Source organism: Pelophylax lessonae (assembly GCF_965119305.1).
Source record: "Pelophylax lessonae genome assembly, chromosome: 4".
NCBI classification, from domain to species: Eukaryota; Metazoa; Chordata; class Amphibia; order Anura; family Ranidae; genus Pelophylax; species Pelophylax lessonae.
Genome location: NC_138771.1, coordinates 43,445,939 through 43,471,016, shown reverse-complemented (window position 1 = coordinate 43,471,016; position 25,078 = coordinate 43,445,939). Strand labels below are relative to the sequence as shown.

General features: G+C 45.1%; 1 protein-coding gene across 1 annotated transcript in view; it reads left to right on the top strand.

The window, feature by feature from the left end:
- The window catches only part of KLHL25 (kelch like family member 25), a 112,662-nt gene extending 88,108 nt beyond the window's left edge, over positions 1-24,554 (top strand). Inside the window, exon 4 of the mRNA XM_082257036.1 lies at positions 24,173-24,554. The gene's annotated coding sequence lies outside the window, so the exon portion shown is untranslated. The remainder of the gene's footprint in view (positions 1-24,172) is intronic.
- The last annotated feature ends 524 nt before the right edge of the window (positions 24,555-25,078 follow it).

The window sequence follows — 25,078 nt, the reverse complement described above, 5'->3', positions numbered from 1 at the left end:
AGCCAGTTACTGAAGTGCAGGAAGTCAATGTACTATGAGAGCGCATTCCAGTGCCCTTGCAGTTCATTGAGAACTACAGGCCATCTGCCGCAGTGACAAATAGTACTTGTAGTTCCTTCATTTACAGATCTCTGAAGAAATGGCTCAGTTTTGTGGGCAGAGTCTGGGTCAGGGAAAGCCTGGTGCAGAGAGAAGATCCCCTGCCTACTGTCATCGGGAATGTGGGAAGGAGCATTATAGTTACATCATCCAAAATTGCTCTGCGCTTTTGGAGTAATGATAAACTCTTAAAGCGGAGTTCCGGCCTCAAATACCTTTTTTAACTAAAAATACCCCTATAATACTAATCCATCGCCCTTTACAGAACTGCTATTCTCATACTTACAAGGTGTACAGTATTGGATTTTAGTAAAAATCTTACTTTTAAAAAGATGTCTGGGCATGGCCATCTTGGATGTGGGCATCTGAAGCCGCAGTGTAATCTGCTGTGTCCTTCTTCCTGATTCCAGGGAGTGTTCTGAGAGTTCTTCCTGATTCCAGCCTCCTGGGAGTGATGACAAACCGCTCCCAGGATGCAATGCAAAGGCGGAAGTGATGTCGGTGGCCGTGGCCACAGAGGGGGGAGAAGGAGAAGTACAATCAAAATTGCCCTGAAAATAAGGTAAGGGACCCCCGAAAAAAATTGAAAATGCCCAATTGTTGATCAGCATAGCGAGCGCTCCAGTAATCACTAAAGTTGCAAAATAGGCCGGAACTCCGCTTTAATAGCGTATTGTGCACGGACACACACAACAAATAAATTAAATTGGCTTACACCAATCATTGCAGTTGCCCTCAATTAACCATCTACTAAGTTCAAAAAATGAAAGTGCAACCCACTGCTCCTCCAATTTTCCCACTGCTCCTCCAATTTTCAAGCAGCACTTTATGTGAAAAAAGGTTTCCACCAATATACCAGAAAGTAGTGAAACATCCAAATATTGTAAAAATACAATCAAATGTCCACCCAAATGCTTCTGTGATCACAACATGTGACTGTGAGATACCACTCCCTCTTGGCAGACACTCACCAGATCTTTATGCCTCTCATTTTCATGATTGGCATAAGGCGCGTGTTAAGCTCCACAAATCAATGGGGGTATTGGTACTTCTTCAATAATATAATATAATATCTTATGATGACTCAACGAACCTATAACGAAATGGAACAGCCCCCAATGGTGTAGTACCATAAAATAACTTATTTATTTAAAATAAAATGCCTCTCTCACAAGGAAATAAGAAAAACCGCTCACCTCATATAAAGTGCCTCCAGGTATACAGTAAAAAGTGCTACCATCCACCTCTCACCTTCTCCGGTCCATGCAAACCCTCCGGTTCGTCACTTCTGATTCCGGCTTTGGTGCACTTCCGGTTGCTGCATGGCTATGCGGATTTGAACAATATATGATTGAAGGAGTGATGTACCAATACTACTATGGATTTGTGGCGTGATACAAGTGCTTAATGCCAATCATGCTAATAAAAGGCATAGAGATCTGGTGAGTTTCTGCTCAGAGGGATTGGTCACATATGGTGATTATTGAAGCATTTGGGTAGACATTTGATTGAATTTGTTTTAATTGTTTTGGGGTTAGGCACACTATCCAATAGGTAGATAAGGATCAACCAACCCCCAGAATTTGTTTTAATTGTTTTTTATGTTTGCAAATTGGAGGATCAGTGGGTTGTACTTGCATTTTTTATATTTGTTACATTATAGTTACATGTTACACCCTAAATATGGGTGCAACACAGAGGCGTAACTAGAACCTTCAGGGCCCTGATGCAAGAAACCATGAAGGGCCCCCCAGACCCCTGGCCGGGGCCGTTACCTTCAAGCCCAGGGCTCTTCCCACTAATCCTGGGGCTCTTTACACTCGTTGCATGGCCTTTTATTACGGTCCCGCAGCAGGTTCTGCAGTGGGCCCCCTTCCTGCAATCTTGTGGGCCCCCTTCCTGCAATCTTGGGGCCTCCCCACAGTGGTGCAATGCCAGGGTCCGGTCGCAAGTGTGACCTTTGCGATCCTGGAAGTTCACCCACTGGTTTGCTACCGGGCCCCCTGGAGCATGGGGCCCGGTAGCGATTGCAACCCCTGTAGTTACGCCCCTGGTGCAACATATAACATGTTACAAAAGGTAAACTTATCCTTTAGTCCTGATGATCAGCGTGACAGCCAGTCATCTTACATTACCAGAAGGAGGTCAAAACTAGCAGTCCATGTGTTTCTCTTATGACAGGTGCCCTTGAAGGTGGTGAAGTCCAGTTAATAGAAAAGCTAAAAGGGTGACTGACTCAAATTAGTTTCCCTTTCAGAGTTTTTTCCTTCAGTAGAACATCATAGCCGGATCATTGCTAACTTAATTAAGAGGCAGTCTACTGGTCTGTGGACTGATTGTTCAGTGTCATTTTCTTTTTCATCAGTCGAAAATGTGGAATTATAAGAGCTGAGATATAAATCACAAAGTCTCTGAGCGGATTGTGGTTTTCATCATTATGGAGGACGTCTGCCAAAAAGACTGGAGGAAAGGGAACTGATTATTTGAAGGGAGACGATCTTACCATTCCCCCAATTAATTGCAATGGAAATTAGGCATCGACATATGATGTGTAGGAAAAGTGAAAAGACTTAGCTGAGACAGCACTCTGGATGATTTTTCCCTCTCTATAAACTAAATGCGCGATGTAATTTGTGGGCTGCTGCTGGCTTCTAGTCAGTCATGGTCATTTTCAGTGCTCTGACGTTTTTAAGCTGCTATACCCATAATCAACTGGCTACCCCATGACTGCATTAATCCTTTAATAAAGAATGCCAGCTTTTGAAAATCGGGCTTCCAGATTCCTAGAACACTCTGAAATCGCTTTTAAAATAAGCATGTGCTATACAGTTTGTTTAGCACTAAGGATTGTTGAAATGTCTTTGTAGTTTTATTACTCCCTAGGTAAGTGGATCATGTAGACATTATCCTGTTAATCTTGCATAAGCTATGAATTTTTGAGTAATATGAAGTCTAATGTATTCAGAAAGGGGCTCTCTGCCTTAATTCCATAGAAATTGAAATTACAAGAAATAAGAAACACGATCCTTGACTGCAGCTATTTCATGTATACATCATAGTCCAAGACTAGAATTAGCCACTTTAACCACTTTGCCACCGGAGGATTTTGCTGCCTTACGTCTGGGCCACTTTTTGTGATTCGGCACTGTGCGACTTTAACTGACAATTGCGCGGTCGTGTGACGCCGTACCCAAACGAAATTTACGTCCTTTTTTCCCCACAAACAGAGCTTTCTTTTGGTGGTATTTGATCACCTCTGCGATTTTTACTTTTTGTGCTATAAACAAAAAAGTGCGTAAATTTTTGAAAAAATAACAATATTTTTCACATTTTTTTTATATGAAATTCCCCCCAAAAAAATTTAAAAAATCAAAATTTTTTTACATTTTTGGCCAATTTGTTTTCTGCTACCCATGTTTGGTAAAAAAAATCACAATAAGCGTATTTTGATTGGTTTGCGTTTACTAACTAAGGGAAAGATTTCTGTCATTTTTGGTGTTTTTTTTTTTTTAAACGAGTAATGGCAGCGATCTGCGTTTTTTTTTTTTTTTTTGCGGGACTGCAACATTGCAGCAGACAGATCGCACCCTTGACTGACATTTTTGACACTTTTGGGGGTACCAGTGACATTACTGCAGTAATCAGTGCTATAAATATGCACTGTTACTGTAAAAATTACACTGGCAGGGAAGGGGTTCATTTTATTGGAGAGGGAGGGGTTAATGTATGCCTGGTGCTTACTTACATGTGTGGGGGGAGGTGACTGAGTGACACAGGGACAGATCGCAGGTTCAGCTATGCTGAACCCTGCAATCTGTCACTGCCTGTCACTTATGAGATCCGCCCGCTCTGTTTACACAAGCGGCGGATCTCCAGACTCGATTCCCCGACAATCGGGGAAGAGCAGCGGCGATCGCCGCCGCTCCTCCCCTGGCCCGACTCCCGCTGTGACTGAATACAACGGGAGCCAGCCTCCGGCGCCGCGCGTCCGCCGCCGAGAGAGGGGAGTGTCTGGTGACGTAGGTAGGTCTACGTCACCAGACGTTATCGAGCCACTTTGCTGCAGTAGTGCTCTAGTGAGCAGACGGCAAGTGGTTAACAAATGTGGGAACAACAAAATTTTATAATGAAGGCATACTGGGCAGCCACTGAAATATCTAGTGAATATTTAAAATGAACAGAGACACCAAGAGCAGTTTTGATAAAAAAACATTAACCAAAACTTTACTGGACATCAGAATACATAAAGCTTCTTACACATAAGTTACCATAAACATTACACAAAATACCACAACTTAAACATACTCCTATTCCCAATATCCCAAAATATCAAATACTTCGCTCTGGTAGTTGAATGTCAACAGCTTACACTGGATAGCTAGAGGAACAAGACAATAAGAAATCCTGGCTGCATGCTTGGTCTTTCCACAGCTCCAAAAAAAAAAGCCTATTCCTCATGCTATGGGACTCTTTTTATAGTCCCGTATACCAGAGACCACCCACAGGATGTAATCATTTCTCTTGACCACTCACATTTCATTTTGTGAGTGAGGTCAGCAACACATGGTTGCACTTTCCCCCACAACCACATGGTCAATTGGATATGTGGCAGCCATCTTTAAATACACAACGTTAAAGCTCCCTAAACCACCTGTAGGTGAGAGATTATTACACATGTATGGGAACATTTGTCATGAATCCGTTAAAAAATATCAACTGATACAGCCACGTTGTAATAAGGGAGGCAAGAAATGGGCCTTTGGTCAGTGATGCAGGAATAGATGTTGTCCACAACCCTTTAACGGAAACCCTACTCAATTTTACTTTAAAAATAAACTCCCTGCCTAAGTGCAGACACACACAGCCTCTAATGTGACTCACTCTGATTTAGTTTTAATTTGTTACTGGGGGCCTGAATTTTTCCTTGATTGGATGGCTAAGCTCCATCAACTGCCCATCCAAAGAGAGTGCCTTTAGTGGCCACTGAAGCAACGTGAATGGTAGTTAGCTGGGTTTAACCATAGAGTTCGAGGAGGAACTCAGGACCAGAATAGAATTCAAACCAAATCACAAAGGAGCACGGAATATGCTAATTAGGGTAATAAACGTAACAGTAGGTATCTTGTGGTCTTAGATCTTGGACAGCAAGCACTTCAAAAGTTTAAGGAACCCAGGTTCACATTAACTACTTACTGCCTGCCCACTGTCAAATGACGGTGGAGCGGTGCGGCTCTTGTTCTGGGATGACGTCATATGATGGCGTCCCAGAACGGCCTCTCTCTCGCGCCTGCGGGGGGCACGCAGTGCGGCGATTGTGGCCGCGCTGTGTTGCTAGGACACGGCACGACCCCAATCTTGGTAAAGAGCCAATGACTTGGCTCTTTACCCATGTGATCGACTTTGTCCAATAACAGCCGGTCACATGTAAATGAGGAAGTGCCGTTTATCTGCTCTTCTCCCCTCACACTGTCAGAGTGTGTGGCGAGGAGAGACGATCAGCGGCTCCTCATCAAAGGGGAGTCTAAGACAGGTAATCAGGACACTGATCATCAGTGCCCTGATTACAGAAAGTGCCTGCTCATCTGTGCTGCCCATCAGTGCGATCCATCAGTGCGGCATATTAGTACCTCCTCATCAGTGCAGCCTCATCAGCGCACATCAGTGAAGGAGAAAAATTACTTATTTTCAAAATTTACTGACAGAAAAAAGGAAAACTTTTTCGTTTTTTGTTTTTTCAAAATTTTCTCTTTTTTTCTTAGTAAGAAAAAAAAAAAAAATCGGTGATTAAATACCACCAAAAGAAAGCTCTATTTGGGTAAAAAAAAATGATCATTTAATGTGGGTACAGTGTAGCATGACCGCGCAATCGTCATTCAAAGTGTGACTGCGCTGAAAATTGGCCTTGGCAGTAAGGGGGTGAAAGTGCCCTTTACTGAAGTGGTTAAACCAAGCTGCCATACAGTAATGTCAAAAAAAATAATTACTAACAAATGACAACCACCCCAACCTGTAACTATACTTTGCAGCAAGGAGCACATGGAAGGGCAATGCACATAAAAAACAAATAAGATTTCCCAGCTCACTTACCTGCCAGCCTGCAACAAAACCAAATTGGCCCTGTCTAACAGTTCACGTTAACCACTTTTGCCCCGGAGGATTTTCCTGCTTAACGACCAGGCCACTTTTTTCAACTTGGCACTGCACGACTTTAACTGACAATTGCGCGGTCATGCAACCCTGTACCCAAACAAAATTTTTTTCCCACAAACAGAGCTTTTCTTTTGGTGGTATTTGATCACCTCTGCGCTTTTCATTTTTTGCAATATTAATAAAAAAAAAAGAGTGAAAAGTTTGCGAAAAAAATTTACATTTTCTACTTTGACAGTTAAAAAAATATCCAATATATTCAATTTTTGTCATATATTTAGGTCAAAATGAATTTAGCGACATGTCTTTGACAAAAAAATTCTCAATGAGCGTATTTTTAACCACTTTAAGTTTTGAAAAAAAGAGCGAAAATTTTGAAAAAAAAAAAACAATATTTTTCACATTGATATATAACATTCCCCCCAAAAAATTTACAAATCAAAATTTTTTAACATTAGGCCAATTTGTTTTCTGCTACATATTTTTGGTAAAAATAAAATCAGAATAAGCATATTTTGATTGGTTTGCGCAAAAGTTATCACATTTACTAACTATGGGAAAGATTTGTCATTTTTATTGTTTGTTTGGTTTTTTTACTAGTAATGGCGGCGATCTGTTTGTTTTTTTTTTTTTTTTTTGCGGGACTGCGACATTGCGGCAGGCAGATCGGACCCCTAACTGACATTTTTGAAACTTTTGGGGGGGACCAGTGACATCACTACAGTAATCAGTGCTATAAATATGCACTGTTACTGTAATAATGACACTGGCAGGGAAGGGGTTAACACTGTTGGTGATCAAGGGGTTAAATGTGTGCCTCATGCTTACTGACGTGTGTGGGGGGAGGGGGTTGTGTGACACAGATCGCAGGTTCAGCTCTGCTGAATCCTGTGATCTGTCCCTGCCTGTCACAGAGGAGATCTGCCCGCTTTGTTTACACAAGCGGGCGTATTTCCTCACTCTTTGCCCGACGATCGGGGAAGAGCGACTGTGATCACTTCCTCTCCTCCCCTGGCCCGACTCCTGCTGTGTCTGAATACAGCGGGAGCGAGCCTCCGGCGGCGCACGCACCGCCGAGAGAGGGAGGAATCCAGCGACGTACGTCTACGCCGCTGGACCCAGCCGAGCCGCTCTGCTGCAGTAGCCGCAACGTGAGCGGTTGGATAGTGGTTAAAAACAAGGGGTTTAGTCGCATACATTTGCAAACGTGTAAGCCGCAGTGGCTATGTGAAGGCACCCCAGTGTACTGTAGTCTTAACCCTACAGTTTTGGGAGTCTCCCAAATTGGAGCACACACATAGCAATTGGATAGATTAAGCGCAGGTATACCTGAGGGAGGCCACCTCTCCCTAAAGGTATAGGGTTACACAGAACACCCAGCAAGGGCACAGTGGCAGCTGAATGTATCCCCTGCGTACACGCACCAATTCACAAACTACAAATGGCAGCCACCCCAACCTAAAACTAGCCTTTACAGCAAGGATCACATGGACAACATGCCTTTTGAAAACAAGCAACAATTTCCAGCTTGCTTACCAGCTAGCCTGCATATATTTGCAAATGTGTGCAACTAAACCCCTTGTTTTTAACGTGAACTGTTACAGTTCCAATGTGGTTTTATTGCAGGCTAGCTGGTAAGCGAGCTGGGAAATCTTGTTTGCTTTTGATGTAAAGTAATTACATTCAAAATAAATTGTTGACTTTAATATTTGAACAAGCAAATATTACATTTGAACAGTGCCTACAGATAAACATGTAATATGCATAACACAAGGAAAATTGGCCTTTTCAATAATTTTACAAATTGTCACTAGATGTAATGGTGTAAATACGCCTTTGGTCTCATAAACCCTCTTTCGGGTGGGGGGGAATCCAGAAAAGTTTTTTGATGATGCCCCAAGATATTTGAGGTTTAAAAAAAATTCAGGTTCCACCTGCATACTCCTTAGGCAAACTAATCATTGGCACCTAACCTATTCTTCTACCAAATTTCTACAGTTGCTGCAAAGCTAGAACGGCCGTATTTTGCAGCTTTCTGAATTGGCTGATCTTCAACATTGCCATGTAGGCTTTATCTGGAACCCATTGGGAGCACAAAATGGGATTAGACCGTAATGTGTTCTTGAGCACTGGGTTCTGCTGAAGGTCCTCGCCGAAATGCCTATGTGTAATTTGCAAGTCTGCCTTGGAGTGCTTTACAGATGTAGGGCCATGCTGCACCCACTGGTGGAAGCCACTCCCTGAAGACACTCTAAGGAATGTACCTGCTAGAGGGGCAAAGGTTGTCTGGAAGGGGGTTTGTTCCTTGCACCCTGCTTAGCAGTCTACCCTGCCTGTAACTGTGGGACAATTTTAAGACCAACACTTGTAAGTCACGACTTTGCCATTTCTTGATGTGGGGCCTTGTGTGTGTGTGCATTTATGGTTCAGTCTTCACACATGGGTTAATATCTGGTGCTCATTGTTTTGCAGGGGCTAGGTAGGAATGGGCTCTGTGACTCTTTTCAAAAGTGTAGCATGCATGTGGCTTAGTAAGCCTGTGCAGCTCCATTACTGTGTTGCAAGTCCCTGTGCTTTCACAGGACTGAATCCTATGTTATGTTGGTTTGTGCACATGCCCTCCTAGGTTCTCCCAGTTGTGACTATACAGCGAGTCGCAGGTGGCTGGATATCACCCCCCTGCACTTTAGCAGCCTGTTGTGAGTACCCTTTATCCTCCCTTGTGGGACACTTTTTTATATGCTTGGAAGCAAGTCCAGTAAGGAGGGCCTGCAGGCTTTCCTGACTCTCAAACTCCAGCTACACTTGCTCCCTACTTGAGTCCATTTGCCTTATTGTGGCTTCCACCTCTGCATTGCTTAGGGAGACATTTTTTTTTTCCTGTTACCATGACATGGTATGGCTAAATATCTTCATACGAGCTGACTCTAAATGCAGTGGCACACTCTCCTTTCCGAGTCTGTTTGATGCAACTGCAGCTGTGACTGCATCCTCAGCTGAGGGCATTTGGAAAAGCAATCTCTCCTTGGAGGCATTCGGTCTTTGGGGACTCTATTGACTGACTGGGAATCTTCCCAGATTTAGAAGACCTTATTTGTTTTTGATGCACTGCATACATCTTACGAATTTACAGTGTTGCCAGTCTGGACTAGAGTACCCCCTCAAAGTCTTTTTATTCTTTCCCAGTACACTTTTTACTGCAGTCTGTTTGGTATGGTGGCTGGCCTGAACCAATATGCTCACTATCTTAGCTGCCTGATCCAAGGTTGTGTCTCTGAAGCCTGGATATATCCTGACAAATCCTTTTGTCTTCTAACAACTGGAGTTCATGCCTGTGGCCCTACTCTGTATTGACAGGCTAGGGGATATTTTTACACTAAATATTCAGAATCATCCTTTTGGTACACATATGGAGGACCCCCTTGGCTCAGTGTTGGTCTGCAGGAAAGTAAAGTCTCTTGCACATGCCCTTTGTTGGGGACTGACTGTTTGGCAAATCCCTAAACAACCTTAGTAAAATGGTTATTGGGTGAAAGAGTACCTTTTAAAATACAGGAAAACCTCACGCTGGAAGCCTTCTACATCTGATACTTAAGTTTATTTTGCCCTTCTTGAACCTCCAAGCCCGAAGCAAAGTCTGAAACTCAGTTCCATTGTAAGTCCTGGACCCCCAAATCCCCAACCCATGTGAACAAGTCCTCCTTTTCACAATGAGGGACCTTCCCTACCTATTAAAGTGGGGGACATCTGGTGGCCTTCATTTTGAACATTTGGGTCCAGAATCCAAAACTTACAAGCTGGAATTTCCATCTCCGCCTCCACCCAGATTCATGGTATAAACGTGCCAGCCTCCCAGCAAGTGAGTGGCAGACTGTACATCCCGGGCCTAGAAAGTTGGCAGGCAGACTTCCTCAGTTAATGTCTAGACACCACAAGAGTCTTCTATCCCAAGGGCCTCTTTCACACGGAGCGGACCGTATTTCGCTCCGCTCAGGCACTTTTTTTTTTTTTACAGACACGGATGACACTTGTCATCCGCTCCGTATGTCCGCACATCATCCCATCCGTTTGCGGATGATATACGGACATAATGTATGTCTATGGGATTGCGGATGTCAGCGGATGACACCGCTGATATCCGATTTTGCATCCTTTCCGTTTTTTAAACAGAAGAAAAACAGGGTTCGGTTCCGTTCCAAAAAAAGGAACAGAACTGAAAGGACGCAAATCGGATATCAGCGGATGGTCATCCGCTGACATCAGCAATCCCATTGACATGCATTATGTCCGTATATAACCCGCAAATGGATGGGGTGATATACGGAACGCCCATGTGAAAGAGGCCTTAATCTGCTTCTCAGTTGCTGGCTTTAATAGCCTGGCTGTTGAAGCTCAGGACTAGGGATGATCGAACTTTTGAAAAGTCCGGTTCGGCCAGAACATCCGAACTTCCCGAAAGTTCGGCCCGGATTTCAGAACCCCATTGAAATCAATGGGACCCGAACTTCGGTAATCAAAAAACACAATTTTTAAGCCCTAAAACCCAATAAATGCCCCTAAAAAGTCCCTAGGGTTCTGGGTCATGCCCCATTAACTATTAATCACACAAAAAAAAGTTCTTAAAAATTGTCATTTTTGATAAAAAAGCCAATTATTGAAAAAAAAAAAAGAGAGATTTTTTTATTTTGACTTTGGATTTAGTATCTGGGGGGTCTAAAAAGTGTACATGTGAAGTTTCAGCTCTGTAGCATGTCCAGAACCATGAAAAAAAAAAAATTCAGTAGAACAGGGACGTGGGACCCTCCTTTAACACCTATATGATCTTTTTTTTTTCTGGTTCTGGACATGCTACAGAGCTGAAACTTCACAGGTACACCTTTTAGACCCCCCAGACACAAAATCACACAAAAAAAAGTTCTTAAAAATTGTCATTTTTGATAAAAAAGCCAATTATTGAAAAATTAAACAAAAAAAAAAAGATTTTTTTTATTTTTACTTTGGATTTCGTATCTGGGGGGTCTAAAAAGTGTACCTGTGAAGTTTCAGCTCTGTAGCATGTCCAGAACCATAAAAAAAGATTGTTTGTATTAGAAAACTTTCAGCTCGGGGGTTGGCTTCTCTTCTCGGTTTTCACACCTTGCCGGTTTAATAGCAGGCATTTTTTGGGGTTCCTTGCAGTCAGGAAAAACATCTGAACTTGTGTATAGTGGTACTGTGCACAAGTTCTTGTGTTTTGCCTGCCTCCAAAAACCCCCAAAAAATGCCAGCAAAAACACACCTGGGCATTTGTTTTGACGCTAGCATTTTTTTTGGCATTTTTTGGGGTTCTTTTGAGGCAGGCAAAACATCTGAACTTGTGTATAGTGGTGTATATACACACATACATATATTTATATACACACCTAGACATATATAGGTGTGATAGTAGCAGAAATATATGCTTGCGCTAATGAAATCATTTACAGTAATATATTTCTGCTACTATCACACCTATATATGGCTAGGTGTCTATATACATATAATTATGTGTGTATATATACCACTATACACAAGTTCAGATGTTTTGCCTGCCTCAAAAGAACCCCAAAAAATGCCAAAAAAAAACGCTAGCGTCAAAAAAAAAAAAATGCCCAGGTGTGTTTTTGCTGGCATTTTTTGGGAGTTTTTGGAGGCAGGCAAAACATCAGAACTTGTGCACAGTACCACTATACACAAGTTCAGATGTTTTTCCTGACTGCAAAGAACCCCAAAAAATGCCTGCTATTAAACCGGCAAGGTGTGAAAACCGAGAAGAGAAGCCAACCCCCTGAGCTGAAAGTGTTCTAATACAAACAATCTTTTTTTTATGGTTCTGGACATGCTACAGAGCTGAAACTTCACATGTACACTTTTTAGACCCCCCAAATCTGAAATCCAAAGTAAAAATCAAAACTTTTTTTTTTAAATTTTTTCAATAATTGGCTTTTTTATCAAAAATGACAATTTTTAAGAACTTTTTTGTGTGATTTCGTATCTGGGGGGTCTAAAAGGTGTACCTGTGAAGTTTCAGCTCTGTAGCATGTCCAGAACCATAAAAAAAAAGGATTGTTTGTATTAGAACACTTTCAGCTCAGGGGGTTGGCTTCTCTTCTCGGTTTTCACACCTTGCCGGTTTAATAGAAGGCATTTTTTTGGGTTCTTTGCAGTCAGGAAAAACATCTGAACTTGTGTATAGTGGTACTGTGCACAAGTTCAGATGTTTTGCCTGCCTCCAAAAACCCCCAAAAAATGCCAGCAAAAACACACCTGGGCATTTTTTTTTTTTTTTTTGACGCTAGCGTTTTTTTGGCATTTTTTGGGGTTCTTTTGAGGCAGGCAAAACATCTGAACTTGTGTATAGTGGTATATATACACAAATAATTATATGTATATAGACACCTAGCCATATATAGGTGTGATAGTAGCAGAAATATATTACTGTAAATGATTTCATTAGCGCAAGCATATATTTCTGCTACTATCACACCTATATATGTCTAGGGGTATATATACAGACATATATGTGTATATATACCCCCTATACACATGTTCAGATGTCATGTCTGACATCAAACATGTCCTCAAAAAAGCACTGGCAGTGGCAGCCCCTGCAGCATGAAAAATGCTTGGCTGGTGAGAAGCCATATTCCTGTCCCGAAGCAACTCAGAGAAATGATCGTTTCTCTATAGCGGTCACCCTGCTATGGAAGGGTTTTGTCACCCTTCCATAGCAGTCACTGTCAGTTAACCCTACACTACACTACGGTCCCTTTACACTTAACACTTTCCCTACAGAAACTAAATTTTTGAAGCTAACTTAAGTGTAAAGAAGCACTCTAACTACACTAGATATCCCTTTCCTCACACTAAAAATAGCTAAATGACACTTTGTAACACATTAGAACAGAACAGCATTCCACTCTCTTCCATGTCCCGTACAAGAATGCTAGGAATTTGGCGGGGGCGATCTTATATACTGGGGGGCGTATTCACTATTGATTGGTCTAGGGACCCCCTAGTCACTCCAATCACATTCCTAGCATTCTCCTGCCCCCTCAATTGGCTTTTGCTAATGGTTCTGGTCCAATCACGGGCTTTTAAAGCCCATTTCCTGAAGCATTGCATTTTGGTCGGTTCTGGTTGCCGAATTCCGAACTTTTTGGGCAAAAAGTTCTAGATTCGGCCGAACCTCGAACACCCAATGTTCGGGCCGAACCGATGGTGGACCCGAACCGTTCGATCATCCTTACTCAGGACCTGTGTGATATGGCTACCCCTACACTTTTAAAATCTAGGAATCAGATTTCTTGCAAGTCTATCACTGCACCTGGAAGGGTGTATTCCTCATGGTGTTAGGCAAGCAAATTCCATCCCAAAAAGGGATGCATCCTGTCTTTCTCCATTCGAGTCTGGACAAACCTTTTGACCTTGAGTACCATCAAGGGGTTAAAGCATCTCTAAATCCAAAAACTGAAATGTTATATTTCTCTTACGTCCTCCGACAGTCGCCGCCGCCTCTAAGTCATCACTGTTGGGTATTGACTTCCGCTCCGTAGGAGTAGCTAGGCATATAGACTTAGTCAAAAAGACAAAAGGCATTAGCATATACACACCCATGGGGGCTGTCCCATCTGGTCAATACCCCCCTGCATGACCACTGCCAACTCTGTTTTAATCTGCCTAGCGTCAGGAGTAGTCAGGCTTCCCTGTGCTGGGTCACTGTCTCAGCCTTTCTAATCTTTTATTTGATTTTATTTAAAACTGTCAGTTTTTTCTGATTTTATTAGCTGTTTATTTTGTCAGCTTCTAGTTGTTAGTCGTTTCTTCGGATGAAGATGGATCATGCGGTGCTGGGATTCGGACTGACCGCCCTGGTTCTCCAGGGCAGAAGGGTCAGATGGACCCCCAGCCCGCCATCGAGCGTTCATCTATGGTTCGCCCTGGCATTGTGAACGACCCATCTCTGCTCGCAGCAGGGATGCAGCCGTGAGGTGGCTACCTCACAGGACACATCTGCGATGCTGCAGTGTCATGTCCCTGGCTCACGGCACTCCCTGTCAGATGAGGACAGCGGTTTTCCATTCATAGAGGCATCCCCACGCCATCTGGTACAGGTAAGTACTTCTGTGTGGGGCCTCTGTCTGGGATGGCAGTCTGTGTTGCTGTGTTCCCCATGTCTGTGCCTGTGTGACTCCCTGTTGCGACCCCTGCAGGGATCACTTGTGCAGATTCTGTATGTGTGGGGGTCCCCTTCCGTGTGTCACTTCTGTGCTTTGTTGGGGGTGCAGACGTTGTGTGGCGACCGCAGCGGAGTGAATTTGCGCGGTCCGCCATCTTTGATTTGGGCAGGCATGGTAAGCTCCTCTGTGGGCGATACTGCATGCTGTTTTGGCGCCATCCGCCGCCATTTTTGTGGGTGTAGAAAGATCGGTCCGACCGCATGTTCGGCGGCCATTTTTGTGAAGCCTCCAATGCAATCCTATGGGGCAGCCATTTTCCCTGAGTCTGAAAGTCTTTAAGTTCAGCCTGCTTCAGCAGCACTTCCTTCCCCTCTGCAGCAGGACATCGGTGGCAACACTCTGCAGGCTCTGCAGGTTATCGCTCTCAATATTCCTCTGTATTATCGCTTCTGGCTCAGTTTTCTCTTCTCTTTTTGAGGGTCTTTGTCACTGTAGCTGTAGCGGTGGGCTGCGCATTCCGCAGCGATCTTAAAAGGGCAGTACACTTTTTATTGCACTGTTTTTTCTGTGAACTTTGAGCAATGGATTCTCAGGATAGCAAATTCCCCTCAGCTCTGGTGGGGGCTCCCAGTTCTCCTGTGGCCCCGCTGAGACCCGATTTGGCTGCTGTGGTGGCGACCTTGGTGTCTAATATGGAACTGCTGATGGCTGAGCGTGCTGCGAAAAAGAGGGCTAGATTACCTATCTCCTCTGATTCAGATGGTGATATGGCTGCTGCTGCGAGTGTGCCCTTTTCAGGGTCCCGCTCATCCTTGGACCCCCCAGGGTCTGAGGGGGAGGCTGAGGTGGAGGAGGTTGATACCGCCTCCCCGGGGTCGCCTGAAGAATGGGCAACCATGGATGAGCTCATTGTGTCTGTTAAGGAAACTTTACATTTGGAGGATGAGCCCAGTCCTCCGGGTGTTGTGTCCTCATTTGGGATGCACAGGACCCGCAAGTCGGCGCAGGTTTTTCCCTGTCCCGCTGAGTTTCATTACACTGTTAATTAAATGTGGCGCACGTTAAAACGTCCTTCCTGGTACCTAGTCGGTTCAAATTGCTTTATCCTTTTGCGCCGGCTACGGAATCACGATGGTGTGTGCCTCCACAGGTGGATCACACTGTGGCCGTGTTAAACAAGGCAAAAAAAAAAAGAGGTTGAAGGATTGTAAGAGGTGCATGAAAGTCAGCCAGCCCCCAGTCTGATGTACTTTACCCTCCAGTCTGTCACAAACCAAATAAAACCTGTCTCTTGGTACAAAGAACAGGGGTTTAGTTGACACACATTTGCAAACGCATGTGAAAGCTGCAGAGCCACTTCACGGCACCCTGTTTAAATCTGCAGTCCTACACTCTTAATTTAGTGTCCTCACACTGGAGGCACATGGCCGCTAATGGGTGGATGGGGGAACAGGTGAGAGGGAGACAGCCCAACCTCCCCCAACCCATCCCCATTCACGACTGGCTGTTGTCTCAAAGACTCAAATAATTAGGTTATAACCATGGTGCAAACTGGAAAAGACCAGCTGAAAAGCATTACACCTCCATCCCCTTGGTGGATGCAGTATATAGACACCAAGGGGATGGAGGTGTAATGCTTTTCAGCTGGTCTTTTCCAGTTTGCACCATGGTTATAACCTAATTATTTGAGTCTTTGAGACAACAGCCAGTCGTGAATGGGGAGGTTGGGCTGTCTCCCTCTCACCTGTTCCCCCATCCACCCATTAGCGGCCATGTGCCTCCAGTGTGAGGACAAAATAAATTAAATTAAGAGTGTAGGACTGCAGATTTAAACAGGGTGCCGTGAAGTGGCTTTGCAGCTTTCACATGCGTTTGCAAATGTGTGTCAACTAAACCCCTGTTCTTTGTACCAAGAGACAGGTTTTATTTGGTTGGTGACAGACTGGAGGGTAAGTACATCAGACTGGGGGCTGGCTGACTTTCATGCACCTCTTACAATCCTTCAACCTCTTTTTTTCTTGTTATAGGGATGGAGACGACAGGCAACACCAGCTTGGGTCTCCTCTAAAGTCCCACCTAGTCCAATGTGTTAAACAAGGCTACCTTGGTTCCTTCCGAGGATACTCTGGTGTTCCGGGACCCCACTGACCGGCGGTTGGAGTCTCTAGCCCGCCATTCCTATACGTTGGCAGGTTCGTTGCTCAAGCCCGTTTTCGCGTCCGTTTTGGTGGCTCAGGCGGTGGCTGATTGGACTAAGATGCTTAGGAGCAATCTCGTGTCTGATGGCGTTCCGCCTGCCCGGCTGGAAATGGTGGATCAGATCCACCAAGGAGTCATGTATTTGTGTGATGCGGCCTTAAATGAGGCCCCTTTGGTGGCTCCCCTCTCCAGTGTCACGGTGCTTAACCAGCGACTGAAATGGCTGAAGAGCTGGTCGGCCGACCAGTCCTCACGGAAAACTGTTCCTGATTTTCCCTATGCTGGCTCTCGCCTTTTTGGCAAGGCGTTGGATACCCTGGTGAAAGGCGTCATGGGGGGCGAGAGCACTATGCTGCCCCAGAACCCGAAGAACAAGTCCTTTCGGGGCAAGCGGGGTTTGGCGTCTCAATCTGGTCAGGGGTCCTTTTGTGCCTTTCGGAACCAATCCAAGGGCAAGGCCCAGGGCAACCAGAAGAAGCCCTGGGCGGGTAAGCAGAAGTCCGGCAATACCGGATCGGCAGGTCAGTCCGCCTCTGCCTGAAGGGGCGCCCTCACCCATTTCAGGGGTGGGGGGACGTTTGCGCGGTTTCCTCCAACCTCTGCTGCTCTGTATATGGGACAGGTGGGTTCAGGAAATCATTCGATCGGGGTACAAGATCGAATGCCTTTCCAGGCCGGCGGACAGATTTTTTTCCCTCAAATCTTCACTTGCCTCCGGGGCGTCTGCAGGACCTGCACCAGGCGGTACAGGACCTTCTTGCTCAGGGGGTGATTGTCCCGGTGCCTCATCGGGACAGGTTTCGGGGGTTTTATTCAAATCTGTTCACTGTGCCCAGAAAGGAGGGCAAAGTGTGTCCTATTCTGGACCTAAAAGCGCTGAATCGCTTCCTGCGTGTTCGGAAGTTCCGTATAGAGTCTCTTCGTTCGGTGGTGGCCTCTCTGAGTCCAGGGGAATTCCTGGCTTCGATAGATCTGAAGGATGCCTATCTGCACATCCCCATTTTCGAAGGTCATCAACGGTACCTTCGGTTTGCTATCGCAGAGGACCACTACCAGTTTGTGGCCTTACCTTTCGGTCTCGCTTCGGCACCCAGGGTTTTTACCAAAGTGCTGGCGCCGGTTCTGGGCCTACTGAGGGCACAGGACATTGCGGTCTTGGGTTACCTGGACGATCTCCTTCTGAGGGCACGTGCCAGCCAGGACCTGGTGCGCGATCTGTCCACCACGGTACAGACGCTCCAAGAGTTCGGATAGACCATCAACGTTCAAAAATCGGCGTTGTCTCCATCGGTTCGTTTTCCCTATCTGGGAATGATTCTGGACTCTGCTCAGGCAAAGGTGTTCTTGCCGGAGGACAAGCTCCGGACTTTGCAGGACGAGATCAGGTCCCTCAGGGACAACCCATCCTTGTCCCTCAGGGCCTTTATGCGGGGCCTGGGGTTGATGGTTTCGGCCTTCGAGGCGATACCCTTTGCTCAGTTTCACACGCGGGCTCTCCAGACGGAGATCCTGGCCAGGTGGGACAGACTGCCTCAGTCCCTGGATCTGAGTGTCTCCTTGAGTCGTCGGACCAGATTGGCTCTTCTGTGGTGGCTCCAGTCCCCGTCGGTGGCGGAGGGCAAGTCCTTCCGTCCGTTGGTGTGGACTGTGATTGCCACAGATGCCAGCCTGTCGGGCTAGGGTGGGAGTCCTGGGCAACCTGTCCGCCCAGGGCACTTGGTCGGAGGAGGAGTCCTCCCTCCCGATAAATGTGCTGTAATTGTGGGCGATAAAGCTCTCTTCCAGTGGTCGGACCGTCTTCAGGGCCTTCCTATCCGAGTACAGACAGACAATGCTACCGCGGTGGCTTACATCAACCACCAAGGGGGCACCAGGAGTGCTCGTGCGGCCCGGGAGGTGACCGACATTCTATTGTGGGCCGAGACTCATATCCCGGCGATCTCAGCAGTTCACATTCCGGGTGTGGAGAATTGGCAGGCCGACTATCTGAGCCGCCAGACCCTGGACCAGGGGGAATGGTCCCTGCACCCGGAGGTCTTCCAAATGCTGTGTGCGAGGTGGGGATCCCCGGACGTTGATCTGTTCGCATCTCGACTAAACCAAAATGTGGAAAGGTTCGTGGCAAGAACACGTGATCCTCTGGCAGTCGCCTCGGATGCGTTGGTGGCCCCTTGGCATTAGTATCGTCTGATGTATGCTTTTCCTCCGATTCAGTTGCTGTCCAGGTTCCTCCGCAGGCTAGCCTCGGAACCGCACCTGGTGATTCTGGTGGCTCCGGACTGGCCACGCCGGTCCTGGTACGCAGACGTTGTTCACCTGGCAGTGGCGCCTCCGTGACGGCTGCCCATGCGGGAAGATCTCCTGTCTCAGTGTCCGATCTTCCATCCTGCTTTACAGTCTCTGGCTTTGACGGACTGGCTGTTGAGACCCAGGTCCTGAGGGACAGGGGTCTCTCCTCTGAGGTCATTCCTACCCTTGTCAAGGCTAGGAAGTCCTCCTCTGGAAAGATCTATTACCGTACCTGGAAGGCTTACTTCGCCTGGTGCGAGTCCAGGGGGTTCTCCCCTCGCTCGTACTTGGTGTCGAGAGTGTTGGCTTCTCTCCAGGCGGGAGTGGACCAGCGTCTGACGCTGGCCACGATCAAGGGCCAGGTGTCTGCTCTGGCTATTCTTTTCCAACGCCCTGTGGCGTCTCATTCTCTGGTTCGCACCTTCATTCAAGGTGTGCGACATTTGGCTCCTCCCAGGAAGGAGCCCTTACCTCCGTGGGACTTTAACTTAGTTCTGTCCGTGTTACAACGTGCTCCCTTTGAAAACATCCGGGAGATATCGTTACCTCTGCTGTCTAAGAAGGTTGCCTTTTTGGTGGCGATCACTTCGGCTTGCAGAGTGTCGGAACTGGCAGCGTTATCTTGCCGTTCTCCATACTTGGTGATTCACCGGGATAAGGTGGTTTTGCGTCCGCAGCCCTCCTTTCTTCCTAAGGTGGTTTCTGAGTTCCACATTAATGAGGATATTGTTCTGCCTTCGCTTTGTACGAAGCCTACGCATCCTAAGGAGGTTGCTCTGCACTCCTTGGATGTGGTCAGGGCAATCAGGGTTTATCTGTCGTCCACGGAATCTTTTTGTAAAACGGATTCCCTCTTTGTCCTTCCTGAGGGACCTCCGGAAGGGCATGGCTGCATCCGTAGAGACTATTGCCAAATGGATCAGACAGACCATTGAACAGGCTTACGCTATGAAGGAACGGGTTCCACCCTTCCCTGTTAAGGCGCACTCTACCAGATCTGTGAGTACGTCTTGGGCCTGTTGGCATAGGGCCTCGGTGGCCCAGGTGTGCAAGGCTGCGACTTGGTCGTAGGTGCACACCTTTTCCAAATTCTACAAAGTAGACGTTCTGGCATCAGCTGATGCCTCCTTTGGCCGCAAGGTTCTCAGTGCAGCAGTGCCATGATGGACCCTTGTGTTTTTTTTTTTCTGGGTCCCTGGCTGTTGGCATTTGCTTTCCTGGGCTGTTGCTCCTGTTGAGCATTGTTTTTTTTCTGTTGCCCAGTTGGTTCTCTTACGGTGCATGTAAGATTCCTTTCTCTGATGTGGGTACTGCGTTGCCTTTTCTACGGTTGCGTCTCCCACCCCTCATGTCTATACTGCTTTGGGACATCCCAACAGTGATGACTTAGAGGCGGCGACTGTCGGAGGACGTAAGAGAAAATGGAATTTTTGTAAAATCTTACCCTTAAAATTCCTTTCTCTGAGTCCTCCGACAGTCCCCGCCCCTGCCCCTCTTTTGGGGTTCTTATTACCTACTGCTATGCTACCAAACTGAGTTGGGAGTGGTCATGCAGGGGGGCGTATTGACCAGATGGGACAGCCCCCATGGGTGTGTATATGCTAATGCCTTTTGTCTTTTTGACTAAGTCTATATGCCTAGCTACTCCTACGGAGCGGAAGTCAATACCCAACAGTGATGACTTAGAGGCGGCGACTGTCGGAGGACTCAGAGAAAGGAATTTTACAGGTAAGATTTTACAAAAATTCCGTTATTGCAGCTAACAAATTTTTAGTTGTCATGACTACATTAGTATTCTGTTGTTTTTTTTTTTTTTTTGTTCCTTTTATTTCACATGGTGATTTAGCCAGTAAAACACGTTATTCTGTAGGGTGGCTCCTCTGTGTATGGAGGAAACCATGGAAGACACTCTTGGACAACAGCTCTGTCTGAAGAAGGTAGTGTTAGATGGACTAGTAGATTTAGATAGACTTTTTTTGAGTGACTAATAAATTAAAGCCGGACTTCAGCTAATTTTTTTTAAACCGTTACATATAATGGATTTAATTCAGGGGTCTCAAACTGGCTGCCCTCCAGCGGTTTCACAACTACAAGTCCCATCATGCCTCTACCTATTGGAGTCATGCTTGTAACTGTCAGCCTTGTAATGCCTCATGGGAAGTGTAGTTCTGTAACAGCTGGAGGGCCACCAGTAGAAGACCCCTGATTTTAACTAAATTAATAAAAATTGACCAGTGTTAGGCTGTAGTTTGCTGCCTATGTATACTTCCTTGCTGTAGCCCTTTTCCTACCTTGATTCATTTCACATGTGTGGTTTGGCTGTGCTCACCTATGGGCAATGCCTGCTATTTAGTGGGCTTTTATTTCCTTCCCTTCCATTACTTCCTGGTCCACCGCCTACTTGTGGATTCTGTGCCTGGCTACCCATGTACTGATCCTGGATTCGTTCACTGATCCGTCCTGATCTCTGCTTGTCTCCTGAATTTCCTGTTGTCTCCTGCTGTTTGTACTCTGCACACACGAGTGGTCAATGCATCCTCGGCTGGGCGTACCTGGGTTCCAGCTTGCTGAAAGTCCATCCCCACCATCGTCGGCTCTAGTGAGGAAAAGGCTGGGGCTTAGACTCCGCATCCTGGGGAACCCCAAATTTGGTGATCTACAAGGGCTCACTACCACAAATGCTTGACAACCAGTGTAGGCACACCCTATCATTGTATGTGTCAATCCCTCTAACTTGCAGCACAGCTTGGTCTTTTAAAAGTTAAAAGTTGAAAAACAGTAAGATCAACCTTTGTGGTTCCTTTTCAAAGATTGCTTTCATCTCACACCTATGTGAATCCCTTCATAGGAAGGGTGTCGCTCACATTATATACCCCTTGTACTTCCTCCTGCCCCTCCTGAAAAAGTGAAACGGAAATGATGAAGTTATGCAAACTTCAGTGTTGATGGGAAAAAAAAACTCCAGATGAACTATATATATTGCAACAATTTTAAAACTATGTTACAGATCGTTATTTGCTTTTGGTCAGTACATTTATCTTCCTAAAAGTGGGCTATGGGTGAATTGCCTTTGCCGTACCCTCATCATCAGCTCCAGTGTTTTCAGACAAAAGAAAAAAGCCCCCCCCACCAATGTTTTTTAGATAGAAGATGGCAAACTACTTATTACTACCAGCAATGGCTGGCGCTACTAGGAAGTACATTTGTGCTCATAAAGTTTACATACCCTGGCAGAATTGATAATTTCTTGGCCAAACACAAACTCATGTGTTTGGCTGAAGAAATTTATTATCAATCAACTGTGTTTACTCTTTTTAAATCATTATGACAACAGAAACTACCCAAATTACCCTGATCAGAAGTTTACATACCCTGGTGGTTTTGGCCTGATAACATGCACACAAGTTGACACAAATGGGGTTTGAATGGCTATTGAAGGTAACCATCCTCCCCTGTGATCTGTTTGCTTGTAATTAGTGTGTGTGTATAAAAGGTCAATGAGTTTCTTGACTCCTGACAGACCCTTGCATCTTCCATCCAGTGCTGCACTGACGTTTCTGGATTCTGAGTCATGGGGCAAGCAAAAGGATTGTCAAAGGATCTGCGGGAAAAGGTAGTTGAACTGTATAAAACAGGAAAGGAATATAACAAGATATTCAAGGAAATGAGAATGCCAATCAGCAGTGTTGAAACTCTAATCAAGAAGTGGAAAATGAGGGGTTCTGCTGAAACCAAACCACGGTCAGGTAGACCAACTAAAATTTCAGCCACAACTGCAAGGAAAATTGTTGGGGATGCAAAAAAAAAAAAACCCTCAAATAACTTCAGGTGAAATACAGGACTCTCTGAAAACATGTGGTGTGGCTGTTTCAAGATGCACAATAAGGAGGCACTTGAAGAAAGATGGGCTGCATGGTTGAGTCGCCAGAAGAAAGCCATTACTACGCAAATGACACAAAGTATCCCGCTTACAATATGCCAAACAGCACAGAGACAAGCCTCAAACCTTCTGCCACAAAGTCATTTGGAGTGATGAGACCAAAATTTAGCTTTTTGGCCACAACCATAAATGCTACATTTGTAGAGGAGTCAACAAGGCCTATGATGAAAGGTACACCATTCCTACTGTGAAGCACGGAGGTGGATCGCTTATGTTTTGGGGATGTGTGAGCTAAAAAGGCACAGGAAATTTGGTCAGAATTTATAACAAGATGAATGCAGTATGTTATCAAAAAATACTGGAGGAAAATTTGCATTCATCAGCCTGGAAGCTGCGCATGGGACGTACTTTGACATTCCAACATGACAATGATCCTAAACACAAGGCCAAGTAGACCTGTCATTGGCTACAGCAGAATAAAGTGAAGGTTCTGGAGTGCCCATCTCAGTCTCCTGACCTCAATATCATTGAGCCACTCTGGGGAGATCTCAAACATGCCGTTCATGCAAGACAGCCCCAGAATTTACAGGAACTGGAGGCTTTTTGCCAGGAAGAATGGGCAGCTTTACCACCTGAGAAGATAAAGAGCCTCATCCACAAATACCACAAAAGACTTTAAGCTGTCATTGATGTTAAAGGGGTAGCGATATACAGTATTAGGAACTGGGGTATGTAAACTTTTGATCAGGGTCATTTGGGTAGTTTCTGTTGTCATTATGATTTAAAAAGAGTAAAGCCAGTTGATTTGATAATAAATGGCTTCAGCCAAACACTAACCATGAGTGAAAGAAAAGTTTTTGTGTTATTCATATTCTCTGAAAAATGGCCAAGAAATCATAAATACTGCCAGGGTATGTAAACTTTTGAGCACAACTGTATAGGCTTTTATATTTCAAACCTTAAAAAGGCACTGTGTAAACTCCTATGCACTTATGATGCACATCTACTCATACTACAGGAACTAAGAAATGGAGCCCCATCGGCCAGTTACCCCTCAGCATGCCAATGTAATGTGTATGAGTTACTCCAGTATACATGATGAATCAAAGCTCAGTCTGTTTCCAGTTTTCCCCACTTATTGCCTTCCTTAACTTAATTTGTATCAGCTTTGGGGTCTTAACAGGCTTTTTCATACATTATATGCTTTTGTAACCGTATGGGTTTTGCCCCAGAAGGTCTGGCAGGTCATGAAATGAATTTCTCTTCGTAACATGTATTTGTTGGGCAGATGTGCTCACCACACTTGGAACACATTAAACTCTGAGGCTTTAAAATATTTTTTTTTTCCTCTTCCTCACAGATGCGTCCATGGCTCTGATTGCTGCATTCGACATCTCCGTTTCAAGATACAGAGCGACCATTGTCATGGCTATGAAAAGCCTGCTGGGGTTTGAGACGATCTTATGTTTCTGCAACTTGAGTGGCAAAATAAGAGGTCACAGGAGCGGCAGATGTGTTGTGTGTGCATGATGAACAGCTTTGTGTAGGTTTCCACTGTACTGATTAGTGGAAAGTCACTGCAGATTAAGGAGTCACATTATTTCTAAAGAGTGATTGCAGAGGTCTTTATAACTGCCTAGAAGGGTAATTACATTAGTCTTAACTGCACATTGAAGGCTCTGATAGTTAAACGTATATATTCATTTTTGAAAGACAATTCCCCTACTTCTAAAGCTTCCACTTCTCTAAGTTTGTGCCTTCCAAATTTCCACCCCCTTTTGTGCTTTCCAACCTCCACCCCCTGAAACATTTTAGAGTGTAAGGCACAATAATAGATTAATCATGCATATAGTTTTAACCACTTTAAGACCAGGCACTTTTTCTTCTATTTTCTTTTTTTTTTTTTTTTTTTTTTTTTTTAAGTTTAAATCAGTATTTTTTGCTAGGCAGCTTCAGCAGAGACCCTAGGGAATAAAATGGGGATCGTTACACATTTTTTGTCACAGTATTTGCGCAGCAGTTTTGCAAGCGCAATTTTTTTAGAAAAAATACACTTTATTAAAGAATAAAAAACACCACAGATACCCCAATTTTTGAGTAAAATGTGAAAGATGATACACCAAGTAAATGAATACCGAACATGTCACACTTCAAAATTGTGCATGCTCCTTGAATTGCAATAGACCACGGTACTTAAAAATCTCCATAGGCGATGCTTTAAACTTTTTTACAGTTTACCGGTTTAGAGTCACAGACTAGGTCTAGC